Source organism: Gracilinanus agilis, chromosome 1 (assembly GCF_016433145.1).
Source record: "Gracilinanus agilis isolate LMUSP501 chromosome 1, AgileGrace, whole genome shotgun sequence".
Taxonomy (NCBI): domain Eukaryota; kingdom Metazoa; phylum Chordata; class Mammalia; order Didelphimorphia; family Didelphidae; genus Gracilinanus; species Gracilinanus agilis.
The window spans coordinates 558,420,331-558,441,180 of NC_058130.1; the positions used below are offsets into that span (position 1 = coordinate 558,420,331).

Genomic DNA, 20,850 nt, shown 5'->3' on the forward strand with positions numbered 1-20,850 from the left:
CACATTAATAAGGCCTAATCATTCTTATCACAGGAGATGAAATAGTCAAATCACTGAGTTTTAAACAAATGATGTATTTATTCAATGTTCTACAATGTGTTTCCACAATACAGATACACATACAGTTACATTATATACATACATACACATGCACATACACGCACTTCCAAAATTAGATATGAACATCTCTTCCACGGTTTCCATAATTGTTATTCCTGGAGCTGCTATGGTGCTGATACCAAACTCTACGACAGGAAGCCAAGTCTGAAACACAGGAAGAATAGCTCAGCTTATGAGGGTCAGGAGACTCAAAGTTGTTGTAATGTCTCCAACTTTATCAGCTTGTCAAAGTGACAGCTTCCTGCTTCATTGTTAATTATTCATTTTTATTATGCCCAAGGCATTTAAAATATATCTATAATTTACTCATTATAATTAGATTATAAAGAATTTCACATTTATTTCTTAAGTATTATGCTGCTGTGATTTCCCCATAAGCAAGTCAAACTGCTCATCTCAATTGAGGTGCCTGAAAATATAAAATAAAATCTAATTTTAGATTTCCCAACAGAAATTCATTAACAGGCCTTATAGGAAACCAAATGCTAATTATTTTCCTGTCACCTTGTGAATAATTCCCTCTTATTAAAGGTTTTTAGATTTAAAGATTGTTATTTTAGTCCTTGTAACTGCAGTTTATTATTTTTTCATAGTATATTCTAAAGGGAAAATGAACAGGATTTAAGATTAGGAATTCTGAGTCCTGATTTCAACTCCACCAATAACAGATTTCAACTCAATAGAATTTTAGAAGACTTTGGATACTAACTATTCCAACATCTCATCTTATACATGGAGAAACTGAGATCTGGAAAAGTGAAATTATTTGCTCCATGACAGTTGGTGGAAGAGCTAAAGCCAGAATCTATACTTCGTAACTTCCAGTCATATTCTTGCCACAATGGTATGCTCATTGACCCTGAGGTATGTATCAAATTGTGCTATTTATTTCATTTTTACTTTTTTGATCCTCGTTTTCTTTATTCTATCCCAGTCTTACAAGTTCATTGAAAGCTCTTTGGTGAAGATGTTATACATGCCTCCAAGACATCCCCATCAACTGGTGAATAGCTTAAGAAATTATGGTACTGAAATGAAATATTAATTTGCAGGAGAAAAAATGATGAGTGTAGTGAATATAGAGAAGCACTGAAAGATCTCCATGACCCAATACAGAATGAAGAATGTAGAGTCAAGAAAATAATATGCACTGTAATTACAATGTAAATGGAATGAACAACCACATATCAAAAAAATCAAAAGTGAATATAATGAAATTATAAAGACCAAGTAGGACAACAATGAAGAGACATGACAACCCCCTACTTCATAGAGGTCAGAGGCCTACAGGTGTTACACTTTGCACATGTTCTCAAACTTTCCCATGTATTGTTCAGTTGCAATTATTTTTTTCTCTCTAGAAAAATATTATCTGTTACATGGGATGATTCTCTAGAAGGGGTTAGGGAAGGGATACATAAAAGTTAACTATGATGATATAAGAAACAGGAGACATCAACAAAATTTTATTTTTAATAAAAAAAAATGTACCAACCCAAGTAATTTTATTCCCTTGATCAGTGCAGATTAGCCCTTGCTCTGTAATTAATAATCTCTGTGAGTTGCCAAAGGACACTGAGAGGTTAAATGACTTACCCAGGGCCATATAGTATGTGGCAGGGGGAGGACTGGAATCCACATTTTCATGATTCTGGAGCCAGCTCTCTTATCCACTCTGCCACAGTTGCCTGACTGATTAGTAATGGCTCATTTCTATAGCACATATTAAGGTGCATTCTCCACAATTTGATGAGTTAGTGGAAATAGTATTATCTCCATTTTTCAATTTAAAAAAAAACCCACTCAAAAAGATCATGACTTACATAAAGAAATCCTGGTGTCATAGAAAGAGAACTAGTTTGGGATTCACAAGACATGGGTTCAGTTCTGACCCTGTTACTTACTATGTGCCATAGTTCAGTCTGAACCTTTTAGCCCATTTCCTCTTCTGAAATATTGGCATAAAATATTTGAAATATTCTAGTTAATAGAGTTATGGAAAAATGCTTAAAGCATAAAAGTGATCTAAAGCTATATAAATACCATTTAAACCCAAGACTCTTGACTCCAAGCGCAGCATTCTTAGCACTATTTCATACAGATAAATCCAAAAAGATTTAAGATAAAAACGGGGAAGAATGTCAACTCTTCCAAGCCATCATTTTCCTCTAGATGGGGAAAATCCTATGAAATGGGCTCATTCTTTTTTACAACTGGCCTAGGAGTATCCAAAGAATGGGATGGAGCTGCTTGTTAAAATTTTCAGTGTGAGAATTTATACTTCAAAAGTTAGCAAATACTACAAAACAGGACTTGATATATTGTTTTGTTGATGATTTAAACTTCATAAAATGATGAAGATAATGTTAATAATAATGTAAACTAAATTAAACTCTACCTTGCATAGATAGTTTGGGGAAGGCAGAGAACTAGCTGTCAAACATTTATCAATATACTTCTTGTATACATTCTGGTTTCAATATTAACCTTTTTTTAGAAGCCAACCAGACAAACCAAGTCTATATTTAGTTTCATCTAGCTAAGCTGCATTGTAGAATAGTCCCACTAGGCTCTTACCTCCAGGGTTTAAGGAACTTCGAAGTGAAGAGTTGTAGTGAAAGAAAAGCAGTTAGCCTGGATTCCTCTCTTTCTCAGTTGAGAGTTTTCCCTTTTGCTGCTCCAAACATCCAGAAGCAATATAGCAATTCCTTCTTCTGTCTCAGTTCTGTCATCCAATATGTAAACTTTCCCTCCCAGTTCAGTAACTGAAAATCTGATAAGCATGCCATGTATACCTTAATTTAAGTCTTCAACAAAAATATGAGCTAGCACAGAGCCAAACCAAGATCCCTGGAATATTACACTGAAGAATCTTCCAAAATGACCTATTGGTGATCAAGTCAGACTGTTCAACTGCCTTTGAATCCATTTCATTGCATTGTTTTCTAGCCTACAGCTTTTCAACTTCTCCATAAAACTATCATGAGACACTTTGTCAAAAGGTTTCCCAAAATCAAAGCAAACTATATTTATAGCATTCCCTGGAAAAACCAGTCTAATAAATCTGTCAGAGAAAAGAATATGAGCTTAGTTTGGCATGTGTTGTTCTTGATAAAGCCAAGCTTGCTTTTTCTAATTACGGCTTCTTTTTTTTTATATCGATCAATAAACATTTATTAAGTGCCTACTATATTCTGGCACTGTGGTAAGAGCTAGACAGTGTTTAAGGCAGGATTTGAACTCCAGTCTTTGTAACTCCAAGTCTAGCATTCTATCCATTACCAGACACCTAAATATCATCAAAACTTTCTTTAATAAAAGAGTTGAAAGGCAAAGGATATGGTAAGTACCAAATAGCATAACAAAAACAAATACAATAAAATTGATAATATTTTAATAGGGGACAAAATATTATACTATCAGAGTCTGCTGTCTAAATAGTGAGGTAAATGAGAGAGAGAGAGAGAGAGAGAGAGAGAGAGAGAGAGAGAGAGAGAGAGAGAGAGAGAGAGAGAGAGATCCTATATAAACACTACAAACAGTAAGTTAGTTGGGCCCAGAGTTAGAATAGGGTAAGAGAGCTGACAAATTTGCCTTTTGGAAACTGCAAAATTATTTGGATGAGCCCAGGGTTATTTATGAATAGGCAATCTTTTTCCAACCAGTGATGCTGAATATTTGTGAGTCAGGAAATAAAGAGTTTTGAAAAATTAAGTTGAGAATTATCTAAAGGGACTGGAAGGACATGTGATAGGCTTAAGCCAACTGTAACATAGTATAAAAATTAATTATATGGGAGATGGAATTTAATGGATGTCATCAAAGAAATATAGGAATAAATAATAAGAATGGCAAGTGAATACAAAGAGATAAAGAAGGGGTGTTGGGGAGATACTTGTATGAAAACATTTATAGCAGCTCTTTTTGTGGTGGCAAAGAAATGGAAATTATGAGGATATCCATCAATTGGGGAATGGCTGAACAAATAATGGCATATGATGGTGATAGGATACTAATGTGCTATAAGAAATAATGAGAAAGATGATTTCAGAAAGAGCTGGAAAAACCTGCGTGAACTGATGCAGAGTGAAATAAGCAGAACCAAGAGAACATTATACACCGTAATTGAAATACTGTGAATGATCAAATATGAGAGACTTTGCTACTACTACTACTACTACTACTACTACTACTACTACTACTACTACTACTACTACTACTACTACTACTACTACTACATCATTGCAATACAATGATACAGGACAATTCTGAGGGATTTATGACAAGGAATGTAAGTTGGAATGGAGATCAAAGCATATGATTTTTCATTTTAGTTTATTTGAATTTTTACTTTAGGGTTCTGGTTTCATGTGAGTATTTTATTACAAAAATGAACAAGGGGGCAGCTGGGTAGCTCAGTGGAGTGAGAGTCAGGCCTAGAGACAGGAGGTCCTAGGTTCAAACCCGGCTTCAGCCACTTCCCAGCTGTGTGACCCTGGGCAAGTCACTTGACCCCCATTGCCCACCCTTACCAATCTTCCACCTATGAGACAATACACTGAAGTACAAGGGTTGAAAAAAAATGAACAATATGTTTTGCAGGATAATTCATGTATAACCCAGATCAAATTGCTTACCAGCTCCAAGAAGGGGAAGGAAAGAAGATAGACAATTTGGATCATAGAACTTCAGAAAACTTATGTGGAAAATTATTACATGTAATTGATAAAATGAAATATCTTTACAAATTAAAAAATATGTAATTAAAAGTAAAAAAAGAATGGCAAGTTAGATATAGCTAATGGACAGTACATCAATAGCACTGAGATGTCAAGAGAATATGAGAAAGACCTCTAGAATGTCAGGATGATCGCCTGTGGTGAACCCATAGAAGAACATGGACAAGACTCATACTAGATAGGTCGGCATACATTGGTGAAGAAGGTAATACCCATGGCAGTGAGATTACAAATGTATTGGAGTATTGGTATCTTACCTTTCCTTTCTATGATCCCTTTGAAATTTTCTCTCTTCCTATGTAGAATACATGTCAATCTATCCCTAGCTTTCTTCTTTAATTATAAAATCTAAGATATATCAATTAACTATTTGTTTCCAAAGTTATCATCCTTTCTACTGTAGCAACTAGTTCTTCCTTGTTTAATCCATCATAAAAGTTCCCTTTGTCTCTTCTTCCAACTTTTGAATGATGAAATTAACAGTAAAACAATGCAATAATTTATTAGCAGTTCTGCTGTTGGCAAAATGCTCCAGAAAATGTCCAGAAAATCCTCATCACTATTATATCATGCCTCCCTATCAGGCTTATGATCCATTTTGTTAACATCTTCTCTAATACTCCTTCTATCCAGGTGACTTATAGTAAGTATACTCTCATAACAATGCAGCTTATCTTTCTCCCTCCATTTACTTTCATTTGAATGTTTTCCACCACACTAACTTCTTTGTTCTCTAAATTTCCCTGCAAGAATAGATTTTTTTAAAACATTTTATTTATTCATTGAACCCTTCTCTTCCCTTTCCACAGCAAAGAAGACAACAGCCAGCAAAATATATAGAGTATAGCTTTTATGTTTCCATTTCTCAGTTCATTCTCTGGAGGTGAACGTTCACAAGTTATTCTTCAAATATTAAATCTGTAGCTGTATATAATGCTCTTTTGGTTCTGCTCATTTCACTCTTCATTATCTCAGGCAGTCCTTTACAAGTTTTTTTTTTAATTCATCTGTTCATTTTTTTATTCGTCACAGTATTCTGTCACAAGTGAATAACATACATACATAGATACATACATATATATACATATTTGTATATATATATATAGTGAGAGAGAGAGAGAGAGACAGAGAGAGAGTTTATAAGTAAATATAAAGGCACAGTTTGTGGTCATTAGACACCCTTTCATCTCTTCTTTGTGAAGTCCTCATGAAGTTCCCTTTAAGTATAGCTTTGAGCAAGGCTTTGAAATTGCCCTTGTAGAAACCTGAATTTGCCTTTCTTCTATTTGTCTAGTTTGTCCTCAGTGTATCGCTCAGCTCTGGTCTGGCTTCGTTGCTTGCTCTCCAGAACCAGTACAAGATCTGTTTTCTCAAGGTGCTTCTGAGTTTGGAAACTCCTAAAAATTGATTGCTTCACTGCTGGACTTTAAGCAGGCAGACTGGCTTGCTGTTTTATGTATGGACCTACAGGGCATGAATTATTCTCTTCAACCAATCACAAATACTTCCTGGGTGGCCATATGCTTCATCCAGCAATCTAAGCACTTCCCTTATAAAATGATTAAAGATTTGTTTACACCTCATTTATACACTTTGATTGATTTAATCCATCAGTCTGGACTTTCCATTATTTAGAGTAGGATCAAAACCTCTACCTTTAAAATAGATTCATAGAATATATGAGCATCAGTGTCCGTATAGTGAAATTCAGACTCCCAAATGAGTCTTCACTACAATTCACCTGACAAATGAGATTATCTAGTCTCGTCTTAAACACTACCAAGTATTCTTTGAATCTAGTCATTGAATCAGCCCTGAAAGCATTAAACTAAATCATTGCTTAAGCCAACTCTCTCTATATTTTCCACTACGATAATGTGAGATTCTTTATTAAAAGTTTTGCTAAAAATACAGATTCTCTACATCTACAACATCTTCTTATCTACTAGGTTAATAATCCTGTCAAGAAGGGAAATCATATTAATCTGTCATGCCTTGTTTTTAAAAGGCACTGCTACCTTTTCCAGATCACCACTAACCATTGCTTTAGTAATTCATTATAAAAATTTCTCAGGAATTAAAGTAAAGTTCATTGGCCTATAATTTGTAGACTCTATTCTCTTCCAAATGCCATTCTGTGAAGTCTTTGAGCTATTGTGGAGCAAATTTCCTCCTTGATTTAGGACTTCTATTTTACTTTGTGAGTTATCTATATTCTTGTGATTTTGTGCAAAAGTTTGGCAACTTTTTAGAAGACCACTCATCTCAGTGGTCTTCAGGGATTCATTTAATAAAGAATAGAGGTGGGAGGAGGGAAGAAGGAATACCAGGGTCTTGATTACTAAAGCCTCATCTGGTATTAATCCCTCTGACACCAGGGGGCAGCATGTCCTCTTCTCCCCTTCCCAGGTCTGCCCCAAAGTGGATTGGTCCTTGGTCTTCCTTCCCTGTGAGGAGGAAATGAAACCTACATATTAGAATTCACTCATGTAGATATTCATTAATTCATTACTTCAGTAAGCATTTAGTGAGCACTGTAAAAAAGACAAGCCCCAATGGAGATAGAAAATGAGTAAGAATTAATCTCTTTCTTCAAGGATTTTACAATCCTAAATAAGACAAATATCATAACTACAATGGAAAATAAAAGGTAAGATAAGATGTGGTAAGGACAAAGTGTTATGTGGTTGAATTGTGTCCTACTCTTCATTACCCCATTTGAGGTTTGCCATTTCCTTTTCAAGCTTAAGTGAGCTACCCAAGGTCATACAGCTAGTAAGTATCTGAGGCCAAATTTGAACTCAGTTCTTTCTGACTCCAAGTCCAGTGCTCCATCCACTGTACCACTTAGCTGCCTAGAGTGCAATGAAGTAAAGGTTTATAAAGGCATTTTGGGGGGACCAAGTCAAATCAAAAAGAACAAAGGACCTATAACAAACTGGATGCAAAACTCTAAGGCCTGCCTGAGGACCATATTTTTCAATCTTCAGGTACCACTTTCATCTCACTATTCTTTATAAAACTAGAAGATTCAAATATGTACTAATCTTAAATGGGTAGAAGACAGTTAACACAGCTAAATGAAGTCATTTCAAAAGTGGAGTTGGGGTGAGGAGAAAAAGGCAATATAAGGTTGTAAAAAGGACAATGAATTCTTTCTAAATTATATATATATATTTTTTTTCTTCCAACCATTTACAGGGTCTCCATTTTGTAAACAAATTTAGTTAAATACTACTTAACTCTTCTGTATAGTCCTACATAATGTTCCAATTGAACAAGCTAAAAATGTACAAAATGTACCAAATAACTAAATGCCACTTCCCAAAATGAACAGGGTGTACATAGACAAGATTCAATCATTTGCTATTGCATCACACACCACTTACTCTTGGAAAGCAAGTTCAAAAGAAGAAAGTGAAATGTACTCAAGTCCAAGTGATTGTATTGTCAATGAGGTAACAATTAAACCAATGTAAGATCTAAATTTTCTGTTAACATATCTTTAATATGTGTTTATTTCAACATCCCTTTATAATTTTCCTTAATAGATCTATAATTGCATTTTGCTTCTGGGTCTCAAATTAATAGGTAAAAAAACAATAAAAAAGCTAACTTCCACTAGAAATGGAATGAAACAAAGAGAAAAAAATTAGATATATTCTACATGCTTAATTTTTTGTTTAAATTACTTACAAGGCTTATAGGCTTTTCCCACTGCTATCTGATTATCTGATCTTTAAAATACATCTTAAAAGGAATTAAATAATAATAATAATATCTCACATATCTGGTGCTTTGAGATTTGCAAAATCTTAAATATATTATATATAATGAAAAGTCTCCCAAAGTAACTCCATGCTCACCCATGTTGCCTAACTTTTCTTTGTCCTCCCAATTCTAGGTTTTATTATGAAAGCATCCACAGTGTATATGCCTAAATCATCCAAAATTATAGCCACATATCTCTTCTCAGACCAGGAAGCCCTGACCTCTAAAACCAAATTTCCTTCCCCTTCTGGAAGGAATGCCTGAATAAAAGTTCTGCAGAGACCAGGAGTTCTTCATAGACCTATAAGGGATCAGTTTTTGTAGCCTCGGTGTTCTTTTTTTGTCCTGATACTCTACCTCTACCCTCCCAGATTGACTAAATCAGCCACAAATAGACAGGGGTCTTGTTTCATTTCTTGTGGTGTCTTAAGAATATGTTGTTGTTTGATAGTCTCTTTATATTACTTAGGTCAGGTTATCTTGGCTTTCTCTATACAGCCAGTATGCCTTTATTTCAGCTTCTTCCAGCAGTTTCTCTAACCCAATCCCTAGCACAAAGTAGGAGAGCCTTCTCAGCATCCTGATGAAAGGTAATAAGGAATTTCATAAAGATGTAGCTGTCTTCTCAGTTTCATCAAATTGCCTATCCAGCTACCAACTTTCAAATGCTGAAACTTGAAATTCTTGAATCTTCAAGGTTTATATAACACCAAAGACATGTCCCTTGAGGCTCATTTGGCAAGTAACTATGTTTCTCTGTGTAAGAGGAAAGAGAGCTTTCTGGGACAACAAAACCTTCAGTGCTTGGGTTAAACAGCACCAACATTACTACTATCCCCAAAGTATAAACTTTGTTAAGATGCTTCAAAACTTTAATGCAATTTGCATGGCAGGTAATATTGAGAATTGAAAGGACCTATCATGATGTGTGTGTGTGTTTATTTCCAGAGGAATGTCAGATGAGGTACCAACAATGTGGGAAGAACAGTTAGACAAAGAATATGTAAAAGAAATTCATTTGTCCTAATCTACAATAGAATTAAGAAATAGAATCTGTTTATTGAGAAGAGTGGGAAGCTATTTCACAACAGCTAAGGGACCCTTTTCAAAACCATGTAAGAACAGGTGGGAAAAGCAGGTGAAAAAAAAAAAGACAGACCAAAGATATTGATAAATAGTTCTTCCATACAAAGCCCAAGAGAACTGACTCCAAACGAGTCATGACACTTTCCTAGGGCCAGACCTACAGTTTGAATTTTTATAAAGCTTTAGAAGCCTAAAGTAGTGATGGCATTTCCAGGATGAAGCCCCAGCTAGTCAAGCAAAATTAACCAAATCTCTTTGATAAAGGGAGAAGTAAAGTGCTGACATTTGCTGATCACCTAGAGATTTTCTGTTCAGTCATTTCAATCATTTCCAATGCTTAGTGACTCCATTTGGGGCTCTCTTGGAAGAAATACTGGAATGATTTGCTATTTCCTTCTCCAAATCATTTTACAACTGAAGAAATTAAAGCAAACAGTTAAAAAACTTGCCGAGTGTCACATAGGTAGTAAGTGTCAGAGGTGGGATTTGAACTCAGATCTTCCTGTCTCCAGGTCGAGTACTCTTTCTGCTCTTCACTTAGCTGCTTAGAGCAGATTGTTGTATACATTGTCCAATAGTCTATCCAGAATACTATCCAACTGCCTGATCATATGGAGATAACTGTGATCAAGAGTATCAGAAAAAGACCCAACAAATGGTGGCTGAAGAGATAAGGAGATGTCCAGAGAACCACTCCAACAATTACTGTCCTCCCTGAATTTTCCTACAGATATAGATTAAGAGGTAAGTAATTTCCCAGAGAGGTATTCTAACAACGTCACAAGCTCTGGTATTCTTAGAGCATGAGTTCCCCTTTCCCTCAAGGAATGTCTTACCTTTTCCCAGATGATATGGGTTTCTTTGGGGAAAAATATTTCCTCTTGTTGTGTGAGGAGTTAAGAGCACTTTAACTGCACTGATAGTTCTGTTATCTATATTTTAAATGTGGCTCCACTAAATGCTTTGTAATGAGATTTGACTCTCTTCTGGCTAAAGTCTACACTGGAGGGCAGCTCCATCTAAACAAATGTCCCCCACACTTTAAACCAGAGAATAATATAGTGACCTCTGAATGAATTAAAACACATTTCATATATCTGCAACAGTCTAGCCATTCCTGTATTATGTTTATAATGTATTTTTTCAAAAGTTTTATTGATGCCTTTTGTTTTTATACTATCATTGTATCTAAGTATACCCTCACTACCACAATTGAATACTCCCTTACTACAAACAAAAATTAAAAATTGAAGTTGAAAAACAAAGCACTATCTAAAAACATGTGACATTCTACATATGCAGGTTTCCCTTCTTTCACCCTAACCCCCATTTCTCTACTGAGAGGAAGGAAGTATATTTCAATTGAACAATCAAGAAGCATTTATTAAACTCTTACTGTATATCAGGCACTATTCCAACAGCTGGAAATACAAACTTAAAACAGTCCCTGTCTTTAAGAAGCTAGAAGATGCAGTGGATAAAAAGTGCTAGACCTGGAATAAGGAATATCTGAATTCAAATCCCACTTCTGATACTAACTATGACACTGGGCAAGTCATTTAACTTGTTTGCCTCAGTTTCATCTGTAAAATGAGGATAATAATAACACCTTCCAAGGTTGTTGTAAGGATCAAATAAAATTATAATTATAAAAAAAGTTAGCAGAGTGCCTGATATGTAGTAAATATTATTATTATTATATTCTAATGCATACGACAACATGTACATATATAGGTATGTTCAGAAGACAAAGCAGATACCTTGGAGGAAAGGGCAATGACTAGCAGCCGCAAGAGCCAGGAAGGCTCCCTATTGACAGTAGAATTTGAGTTGAGTCTTGAAGTTGTGTCATTTGGAATTGTTGTAAGCCCTGGAAGACTACAACTCCCAGGGATCTCTGCTACAACTTCCCCCTGACACCTCCCACTTCCTTTGTGGGAGGTGCTGGAGAAAGTATAAAAGAAAGAGTTTGGTGCCATTTCTCTCTCTCTACCCTAAGTTCTCCCTAGCTCTCTGGATCCCTGAGGCTCTTGGATCCTGATCGCTCTCTCTTGGCACCTTTTCCCCTTTCTATCTAACTCCTAGTTTTTCCTAGACCTTCCCCTTTCTGATTTAAATAAAACCTAGCTATTCTAAACCCTAAAGTTGCTCTCAGATCTTTTATTTGAGCCCCTGAAGGGTTCTGGTCAATTTTCCCCTGGCTGGGCTGGACACCACTACCTTCCTTTCCCTTCCTCTACCTTCCTCTCTCCTTTCTTCCATCCATCCCTTCTCCTACCTTCCTCCTTTCACACCCCCCCCCCCCCAAAGTAAACCTTGAAGTAAAAGAAAGCAGAGATTAGGAAGAAGAACATTCCAGGCATGAAGGATAACCAATTCAAAGGTTATAATAAAGGACACCGAATATCACATGCATGAAACATCAAGTAGGCCAGTTTGATTAGATGGTAGAGTGCATATTTGTTGTTTACTCATTTCAGTCATGTCTAATCAATTCATAATTCCATTTGGAGTTTTCTTGATAAAGATGCTAGAATACCAGAATTGCCATTTCCTTGCATATAAGAAGACTGGAAAAATTGGGAAGGGGCCAGTTTGTAAAAAAACAAACAAACAAACAAAAAACTTTAAATGCTAAGCAGAAGCTTATTTGGTCCTGAAAGTATAAAAGGATATCACCAAAAGTTTATTAAGTAGAGAGGGAGTAATATGGTCAGACTTGTGCTTTAGGAAACCATTTTGGTAGCTGTGAGGAGAGAAAGAGACTTGAGTCAGAGAGACCAACTAAAAGACAAAGCAAGAGGTGATGCAGACCTAAACTAAGAATGATAGTTATCTAAGTAGAGAGAATGGGACATATGTGAGAGACATTGTGAAAACAGACACAAGAAGATTTGGAAGATATGGCAAGAAGGAAAATGCAAGATTCAAGGAAGAAAATGAGTTTGCAAACCTGTGTTAGTAGAAAAATATTTGTGTCTTTGACATTACAGAAGTTCAGAAGTGCAATAGGTTTGGGTGGAAAGATGAGTTCTGTTTTGGATCTGATACCTTTGGGCCAGTCAATATGAAATATACAATAAGCTGTTTGGGATCCAGGACTGGAGCTTAAAAAAGCTTAAGAGATGATAATTAAAACCCATGGACCTGATGAGGTCAATAAGTGAGAGAACAGAGAGAAAAGAGAATTGAACCTAGGAAAAAGTCTTGGAATTTATCCAAAGTTCAGGGGCATGGCACAGATGATGATCCAGGAAACGAGACAGAGAAGGAATGGCCATATTAATGGAGAACTAAGAGAAAGCTATGCCAGAAAAACAGAGTATCCAAGAGAAGAGGATGGTCAAAAGTATCAAATGCTGCAGAGAAGTCAAGAAGGTTGAATGAGGACCTGAGAATAAGTATTTCCAGTGAAAAGAGCATTTATAATTTTGGGGACAGACGTTTCAGTTAAGTGATGAGGCCAAGAGTCTGATTGTAGAGCTTAGAAGAAGGTAACAGGAGATAAAGTGGAAGAAACAAATATACATGGCTTTCTCCAAAAATTTGGTTGAGGAAGGGAGTAAAGATATATTATAAGGTGATAGCTAGTGGAGATAGTAAAATCTAATGAGGATTTTTTGTTTTGCCTTAGAACAGGGAGATAAGTGTTTTCTCGTCTGTTCTCTGGGTTCCAGATAGGCTATTTTCTTTTTTTTTTAATATGTTTTTGTTTATTTCACTAAATATTTCCTAATTACATGTATTTAAAATTTTGACTTCCAAATTCTCTCCCTCCCTCTTACCTTTCCTCCCTCCTTGAAAAGACTAGCAATTTGATATCAATTATAAATACGAATTATGCAAAACATATTTCCATATTAGTCTTATTATGAAAGAAAACAGACAAAAAAGGCAAAAGTAAACAAATTATGCTTCAGTTTGCATTCAGAGTTAATCAGTTCTCTCTCTGAAGGTGAATAGCATATCTCATCATGGGGCCATTGGAATTATATTGGATCACTATATTATTTTTTTTTTAAACCCTTGTACTTCGGTGTATTGTCTCATAGGTGGAAGATTGGTAAGGGTGGGCAATGGGGGTCAAGTGACTTGCCCAGGGTCACACAGCTGGGAAGTGGCTGAGGCCAAGTTTGAACCTAGGACCTCCTGTCTCTAGGCCTGACTCTCACTCCACTGAGCTACCCAGCTGCCCCGGATCACTATATTATTTAGAACAGCTAAGTCTCTCACAGTTGATCACCCTTATGATGTTGTTACTGTATGCAATATTTCTTGGTTCTGCTCATTTTGCTTTACATGAGTTCATTAACGTTTTTACAAATTTTTCTAATACCATCCTGCTCATCACTTCTTAGCACAATAGAATTCCACAAGATAGACCATTTTCAATTTATCTAAGTTTACCTGCCTTTTTGTGCTATGTTGATTTAAATTCTAATCATTATGCATATTGTTCTCTTGATTCTACTTTCTTTACTCTATCACTTCAAATAAATCTTCCTAATTTTCTCTGAATTCCTCATATTTGCCCTTTCTTATGGTGTAATAATATTCTCCAATTAGGGAAACACCTCAATCCCCAAATAATTTTAATTTTTCATTTGGTAACTGCCTGGATATGTGAAACCATATTGTTTGATTCATAGACTTTCTCTAGGGTTATTGGTATGTTGGTATTGGTCAAAGCTTAGGGTATATCGAACTCAAGCTATCTATACTTTAAAGTCAATCTTTTTATTGCTATAATGGATCTTACCTTGTTTAGTAAGTACTATCAAGAAGTAGAGGGATTTAGTTACTAACTTTCATGAAATTATATACCATCATTTGCTCAGTCATTTTTCAATATATATTCCTACATATACAGTAGGTTTTTTTTTGTTCTGATAAAGAATTGGAAACTACAGGGATGTCCATAAATTGGAAAATGGCTGAACAAATTGTGGTATATGATTGTAATGTAATACTATTGTGCCATAAGAAATGACAAACATTGGAAAGGTTTTATATGAAGTGATGCAAAGTGAAGTGAACAAAACCAAAATGTCATACATGGAAACAGCAATAATTTCTTTCCATTTCTTTGCCAGCATATTTTTGTACCTATGGGTCCTCTCCTTCTTTCTATGATGTCTGAGGGATATGCCTAGTAGTGTTATCACTGGGTCAAAGAGTATGCACAATTTAGTGCCTCTGGGGACACAGTTCCAAATTATTTCTAGGACCAGTCAGACCAGTTGGTCCCATTTCCAAGATATATAAGGACAGTATTCAAAATTATAAGAATAAGAGGCATTCCCATTTTTCTTAATAGAACTTTTTTTTACATATTGATACAATTTTAAATAATTGTTTTCTGACATTTTGTGATCCATACTCTCTCCCTCCCTCTCTCTCCTCCCCTCTCCCCAAGATAGCAGGTAATATGATATAGGTTATGCATGTGCTAGCATGTGATACATATTTCTATGTTCTGTATGTTGAGAAAGAAGGTGTGTCACTTAATCAAGAAAAAAAATTCAGGAAGGAGATAAAGTGAAGAATGGTGCTTCAATCTGCCTTCAGACTCCATCAGTTCCTTCTATGGTAGTGGGTAGCCTTTTTTGTCATGAGCCTCTTAGAATTGCCTTGGATCCTTGCATTATTGATAATAGTTAAGTCATTCACAGATGATCATCATATATTGCTGTTACTGTATTACTGTATATAATGTTCTCCTGGTTTGGCTCACTTTGCTTTGTATCATTTCATATAGGCCTTTCCAGGTGACTGCTTGTTTGATTGTTTGTTTTTTAGTGATCATCCTATTTCATCATTTCTTATGGTACAATAGTATTCTATTACAATCATATACCACAACTTATTTAACCATTCCCTGATTGATGGACATCCTCTCATTTTCCAATTCTTTGCTACCACAAAAAGAGCTGCTACAAATATCTCTGTACAAGTAGGGCCCTTTCCCCTATCTTTTATCTCTTTAGGCTACAGACCCAGTAGTGGTATTGCTGAGTCAAAGAGAATGTACATTTTTATGACTCTTTGGACATGGTTCTAAACTGCTCTCTAGAATGATTGAATAAGTTCACAGCTTCACCAAATTTTTCCACATCCCCTCCAACATTTATCCTTTTCCTTTTTTGATCATTTTAGCCAATCTGATAGGTGTGAGGTTGCTTTAATTTGCATTTCTCTAATAGTGAGTTTAAGCATAAAAACTTGGCTTGGTCTCTATATATTTGAGAAATGAGGCCTTTGTCAAAGGCATTCCCCAACTGATATAATCAAAGGATATAAATGGGCATTTTCCAAAGGAAGAAACCTAAGCTATCACCAATCCAACATAAAATGTTCAAAGGTCTATTAGCTCACACCTCCTAATGCTTTTAAGCCTCTCTCTCTAACTACTACCACACCAGGTGCATGTAGACTAGACTCTGCCCAAAACATCAGCGTAGCCTACATCTAAGAATGACCACCACAACAAACACGCCCCAGCATACTCCCATGGCCCCACTTGCATAAATCCAAGTTCTGTCTGGGAAGCTTCTCAGTAACTTAATATTCTTAATGGCTTACTCCCCTATGCAAAGATTTCTCTCTTAGTACTTCACTTCAGCTCTCTCCAAAAGGGAAACTCTTCCATTGCTGAAAGTGAGAGTCTTAACAATAAGGGAAAGGTGGTAGCGAAGAGAATAAGCACTGAGATAGTACCTACTTCTGTATGTGCTGAGGACTGTGCTAAGTACTTAATAATATCTCCATGGAATTAGTACTTGAACATATAATATTCATTTATTTGTTACTCTTTTATGTATTTATCATAATTTTCTTTTTATTATCTTCAACTATTTATTAATCACTAATTATTGTCAGGCACCATGCTAAGCCCCAAGGCTTAAATAAATAGATCTTAAATAATAACAAAGAGTTCCTGCCCTAGAGGAACTTATATTCTAATGAGGGATGGTTGGTCCTAATCAGGCATTAACACACAACAACATATAAATAACATGTAAACAGAGCACATAAAAAGAAGCTGAAAAGAAGGAAGGGAAGTCACTTGCTTTGGGCATGTGAGAAAAAAGTTGGGGAGAGTCAAGAGTATGACCCAGAAAAGAATGAAGGTGTAAACATGGCTGGTCTCTGGGACTTTCTTTAAAATGGAGTTTCTGTGAAGGAACAAGGAACCAGAGGTTGAATTATCTTGCTGCTGCTACAGGATGGTGGAGAAGGAAGTTCAGAGTCAGGAGCAAGGCTTAGAGAGGGGGTTTTCTTTTAGATTGAAGCATAAATATAATGTCATAAATATAAGTGAATTTTACCTATTAAATACACAAAGAAAAGGGGGAAATGAGGATTTTATATGAAAGTATAAATTGCTATTATATATGGCTTATTCTTAAATTTAATATTATAGAACTTAGGCTGCCTTGCTTCTCTGTGTCCCCTTTGGAATTTCTTTTTGCTATCTTCAGTGCATTTTTAAATGTTTTATTAATACTCTTTTTTTCTCTCTTTTTGCGCATCTATCACTACCATCCACTCTCACTCACAACTCTGCCCACCAGAAAAAGAAATCTCTCCCTTATACCATATAAGTATAGTTAAGTCAAACAGATTCATTCACTGGATATATCTGAAAACGTATGTCTCATTCTGTACCTCTACTCTCTCTGCCAATGGGTAGGAAGCATGTTACAACATCATCAGCCTACTGGAATCATAATTGGTCATTGCCATTTCTCATCCTTCTCTCCCAAGAAGGTTTTAGACTGAGTTGGCATAAAAGATTCATGACACCAAAAGGGAAAAATCTTAGTAGCCTAAATACACTAATTGTTAAGTCCTGTGATGGCTAAAGATTCTGTACCATCTGTTAATGTCTTTTCCTCTATGGTTAAATACTTCTCTTCCAATTTGTTCCTATCTGTGGTCCTATAACTCTAATAGTATTCCATTCCTACGATGACCCCATCTCTCTGAAGCTCTGTCTTTTTCTGTGGCAGTAGAAGCTCAACATTTTTTGTCTTTTTCATTCCTATCAATTTATGTACTCTGCCTCCTTTCCTCCATTATCCTTTATAGTAGTAAAGAGGGAAAGAAAAAGGAAGGATTGAGTAACATGCCATGATATTTATGTGCTGCTATAATAATAACTGCAATAATAAGAAAAAGAATAATTCCAAGGTGTCTTTGGGAGAGGGGATTTCAAGTGTTTGGTTTAAAAATCTTCCACTAAAGAACTGATCAGATGAGTCCTTACAGATTTTTGAAAGCTAGACAGTCATTTACAAGGTTCTCTATCAAATCTTAAGAGGCTTTGAGTATTGGCCCAGCAACAGATGTGATGCTTGTTGTGTTGTCTAAGGGACAGCCTCACTGAGTTTGGAGAGGCTCCTCACCAGAAGGATGGCCACCAAATGAAGATTATTTTTCCCCCTCAGTAACTCATCCTGTATTAATACTATCTAGCATTGCTATCTTCCCTTAAGCACTTTACATGTTAACTTATCTGATACTCATTACAATACTGTGAAGTAGATGCTATTATTGTCCTAATTTTACAGATGAGGACATTGAGGGACCAAGATGTTAAGAGTCTAAAACTGATACTTCACATTCATTTCAGATCTGTTCTGTCTATTCAAAAAGCTCGGCTTTTTCTGTTCCTTTTAACCACAGCATCCTCTGGCTCTGGTCATTTTCTTTTTTGAGAAAACTGTAACTGTAGGAAGCAACTAGCCTGGAGTCAAGAAGATTTGAGTTCATACCTGACCTCAGACATTTGCCACCTGCTTCAGCCTGGATAAGTTACTTAACTTGTGTTGTCATTCTTCAAATGGGAAATGGAGAGATTAATAATTCCTATCTCATAGGGTTGTTGTGAAAATCAAATGAAACAATATTTATAAAATGCTCACCTCAATGTCATTGGACTAGATGACCTCCCAAACCCCTCTAGCTCTAAATCTATGTCACTTTTTAATCTTTTCTTCTCCATTCTATATAATCCCCAGTTTCTTCAACTGACCTTGGTATGGCATGTTCTTATGTCTCTTCATCTGACAAGTTGCTCTATCTCTTTTTAAATGTCTTTTCTAACACAAGGCTTCCAGAATTGATGATCCTCCAGATGTGTACTGTTCAGGTCAGAGAAGTTAAGGACCACTGTTTCCCTTCTTTTGGATACCGTGGCTTCTATTAAAGTACCATAAAATTAAATTTACTCTTTGACTACCATGTCGACTCATATTGAACTTGCAATCCACTCAAATTACATCTTTTTCATACAAAATTCTGTCTTGCTATATCTACCCTAACTTATAACTTATAATCAATTGTAGGACTTCGTGTTTATCCTCAAATTTAATTTTCTAGTTTTGACCCTGTTTAGTCATTCTGATAAGTTTTAGCTATCTTTTAACCATAAATATGCCATCTTTGACTTCATCTAATTAGCAGAGCATGCTGAAAATCCAAAACGAAACAAAATAACTGTAGATATAGACTATTAGACTAGTTTCAACTATTGTATCATAGTTAAGAAAAATAAAAATTCAATGTAATTTTATAATTGCATTTTGGCCATTAGCCTTCCCTAAATATGTCATTAATGCTGAAAAGATATGTGATGTCGTCTGAAGGTTATTTGGAGGGTATCCAAAGAGATATATTGACATTTGATTTTCATCAAATCATAGATTTAGAGCTGGCCAAGACATTAGTGGTCAACTAGTCCAATCCTTTCGTTTTACTAACGAGGAACCTGAGGTTCAGAGAGACCCAGCACTTATCTAAAACGTGGCACGTGTAGTAAATTGAGGTTCAGAGAAATTAAATATTTTGTCCAAGGTCACATGGAATACTTGGCAGAGTCCAGATTCAGAATCAGTAGGGTACAGTAGAATGAGTGCTGGATTTTGAATCAGAAAACCTATACTTGTTTGACCTAGAGCAAGTCACATAATCATTTTGGGCTTCAGTTTTCTCTTCTATCGAATGATAGTTTGGACCAGATTTCATTAAAGTACCCTACAATTCTACATCTGCGCTTGCCTCTACCATATGAAGTAGAGATTGCAAGTAGGTTCATTGTACATTATATACTATGTACACATGAAAGCATCGACTTCCGAGTGTGTCTGTTTCTTTATAGGGACAAGGAAGGTATAGGTGGATGAGCAGAAAAGGAGGCAGGAGCCTGTTTATATGACAAATATGAGAAAATCTGTTTATTTTAGCCTTCAACATACAGCTTTGCATCCTTGGTTTTCTTTATTAATTACTGCCCATTCTCATAAGCAGGAAGTCCTTTTGAGACCACAGTTCAGGACGACGTTCAGGTGGCAGGCTAGGTTGGGGGCGGGGGAGAGGGGTGAGAGAACCCTGTAGCCGCCAATCGCTAGCGTCCACTGCTGCGCTCTCATCTTGGGCAGCGGTATTTACGGTAAAGGAGGGGGCGGGCTGGGGAATGAGTGGGGGAATAAAGGGGAGGGGGGGTACCGACGGTGCTGTCCGCTCTCCCTCGGTGTCAGGTGATCTGGAGCTAGGAGCCGAGCCCAGTCGAGCGGTATAGCTGCCGCTGCAGCCGCTGCCGGAGGAAAATGCAAAATGGCATATTGGGGATGTGAGGGATTCTGCCACTCGCTTGCTCGGCCCAGACCTACTGCATCCTCTCTCCGCAGTTCGCGGGCAGCCATGCGGCTGTAGGTCCCTGTCGGGCTGCCCCCGAATACCTTAGCCAAAGTGGTCGTGATTCGGCAGCGCCTGCTGCCACAGCAGGGGGGTGGGGTGGGGGGAGCGGCGAGGGAAGGTGTTTCCTCTCGGCTCCCCCCCACCCCGACCCCCCCGCCCCTGCCTCTTCTTCCTCCTCCCCCTCCTCCTGTTCCCCCTCCCCCTCTCCTGCCTCCTTTCCCTCCCCTTCCTTCTCTTCCTCTACCTCCTCCTCCTCCTCTGGTTCCCCACACCCCGCTCCACAGTGAAACATGGGACTGTGCTACAGTCTGCGGCCACGGCTCTTCGGGGATCCCAGCAGCTCCACTTCCAACGCCACGACCTCGGAATCAGAACCGCCGCCACCACAGCAGCAGCAGCAGCAACAGCTGCCCCAGCAGCAGCCGGACCGCAC

The 20,850-nt window shown here is 36.8% G+C and overlaps 1 pseudogene; it reads right to left on the reverse strand.

Moving 5' to 3' along the window:
* The window catches only part of LOC123254111, an 88,696-nt pseudogene extending 68,274 nt beyond the window's left edge, over positions 1 to 20,422 (reverse strand).
* Between the last annotated feature and the right edge of the window lie 428 nt (positions 20,423 to 20,850).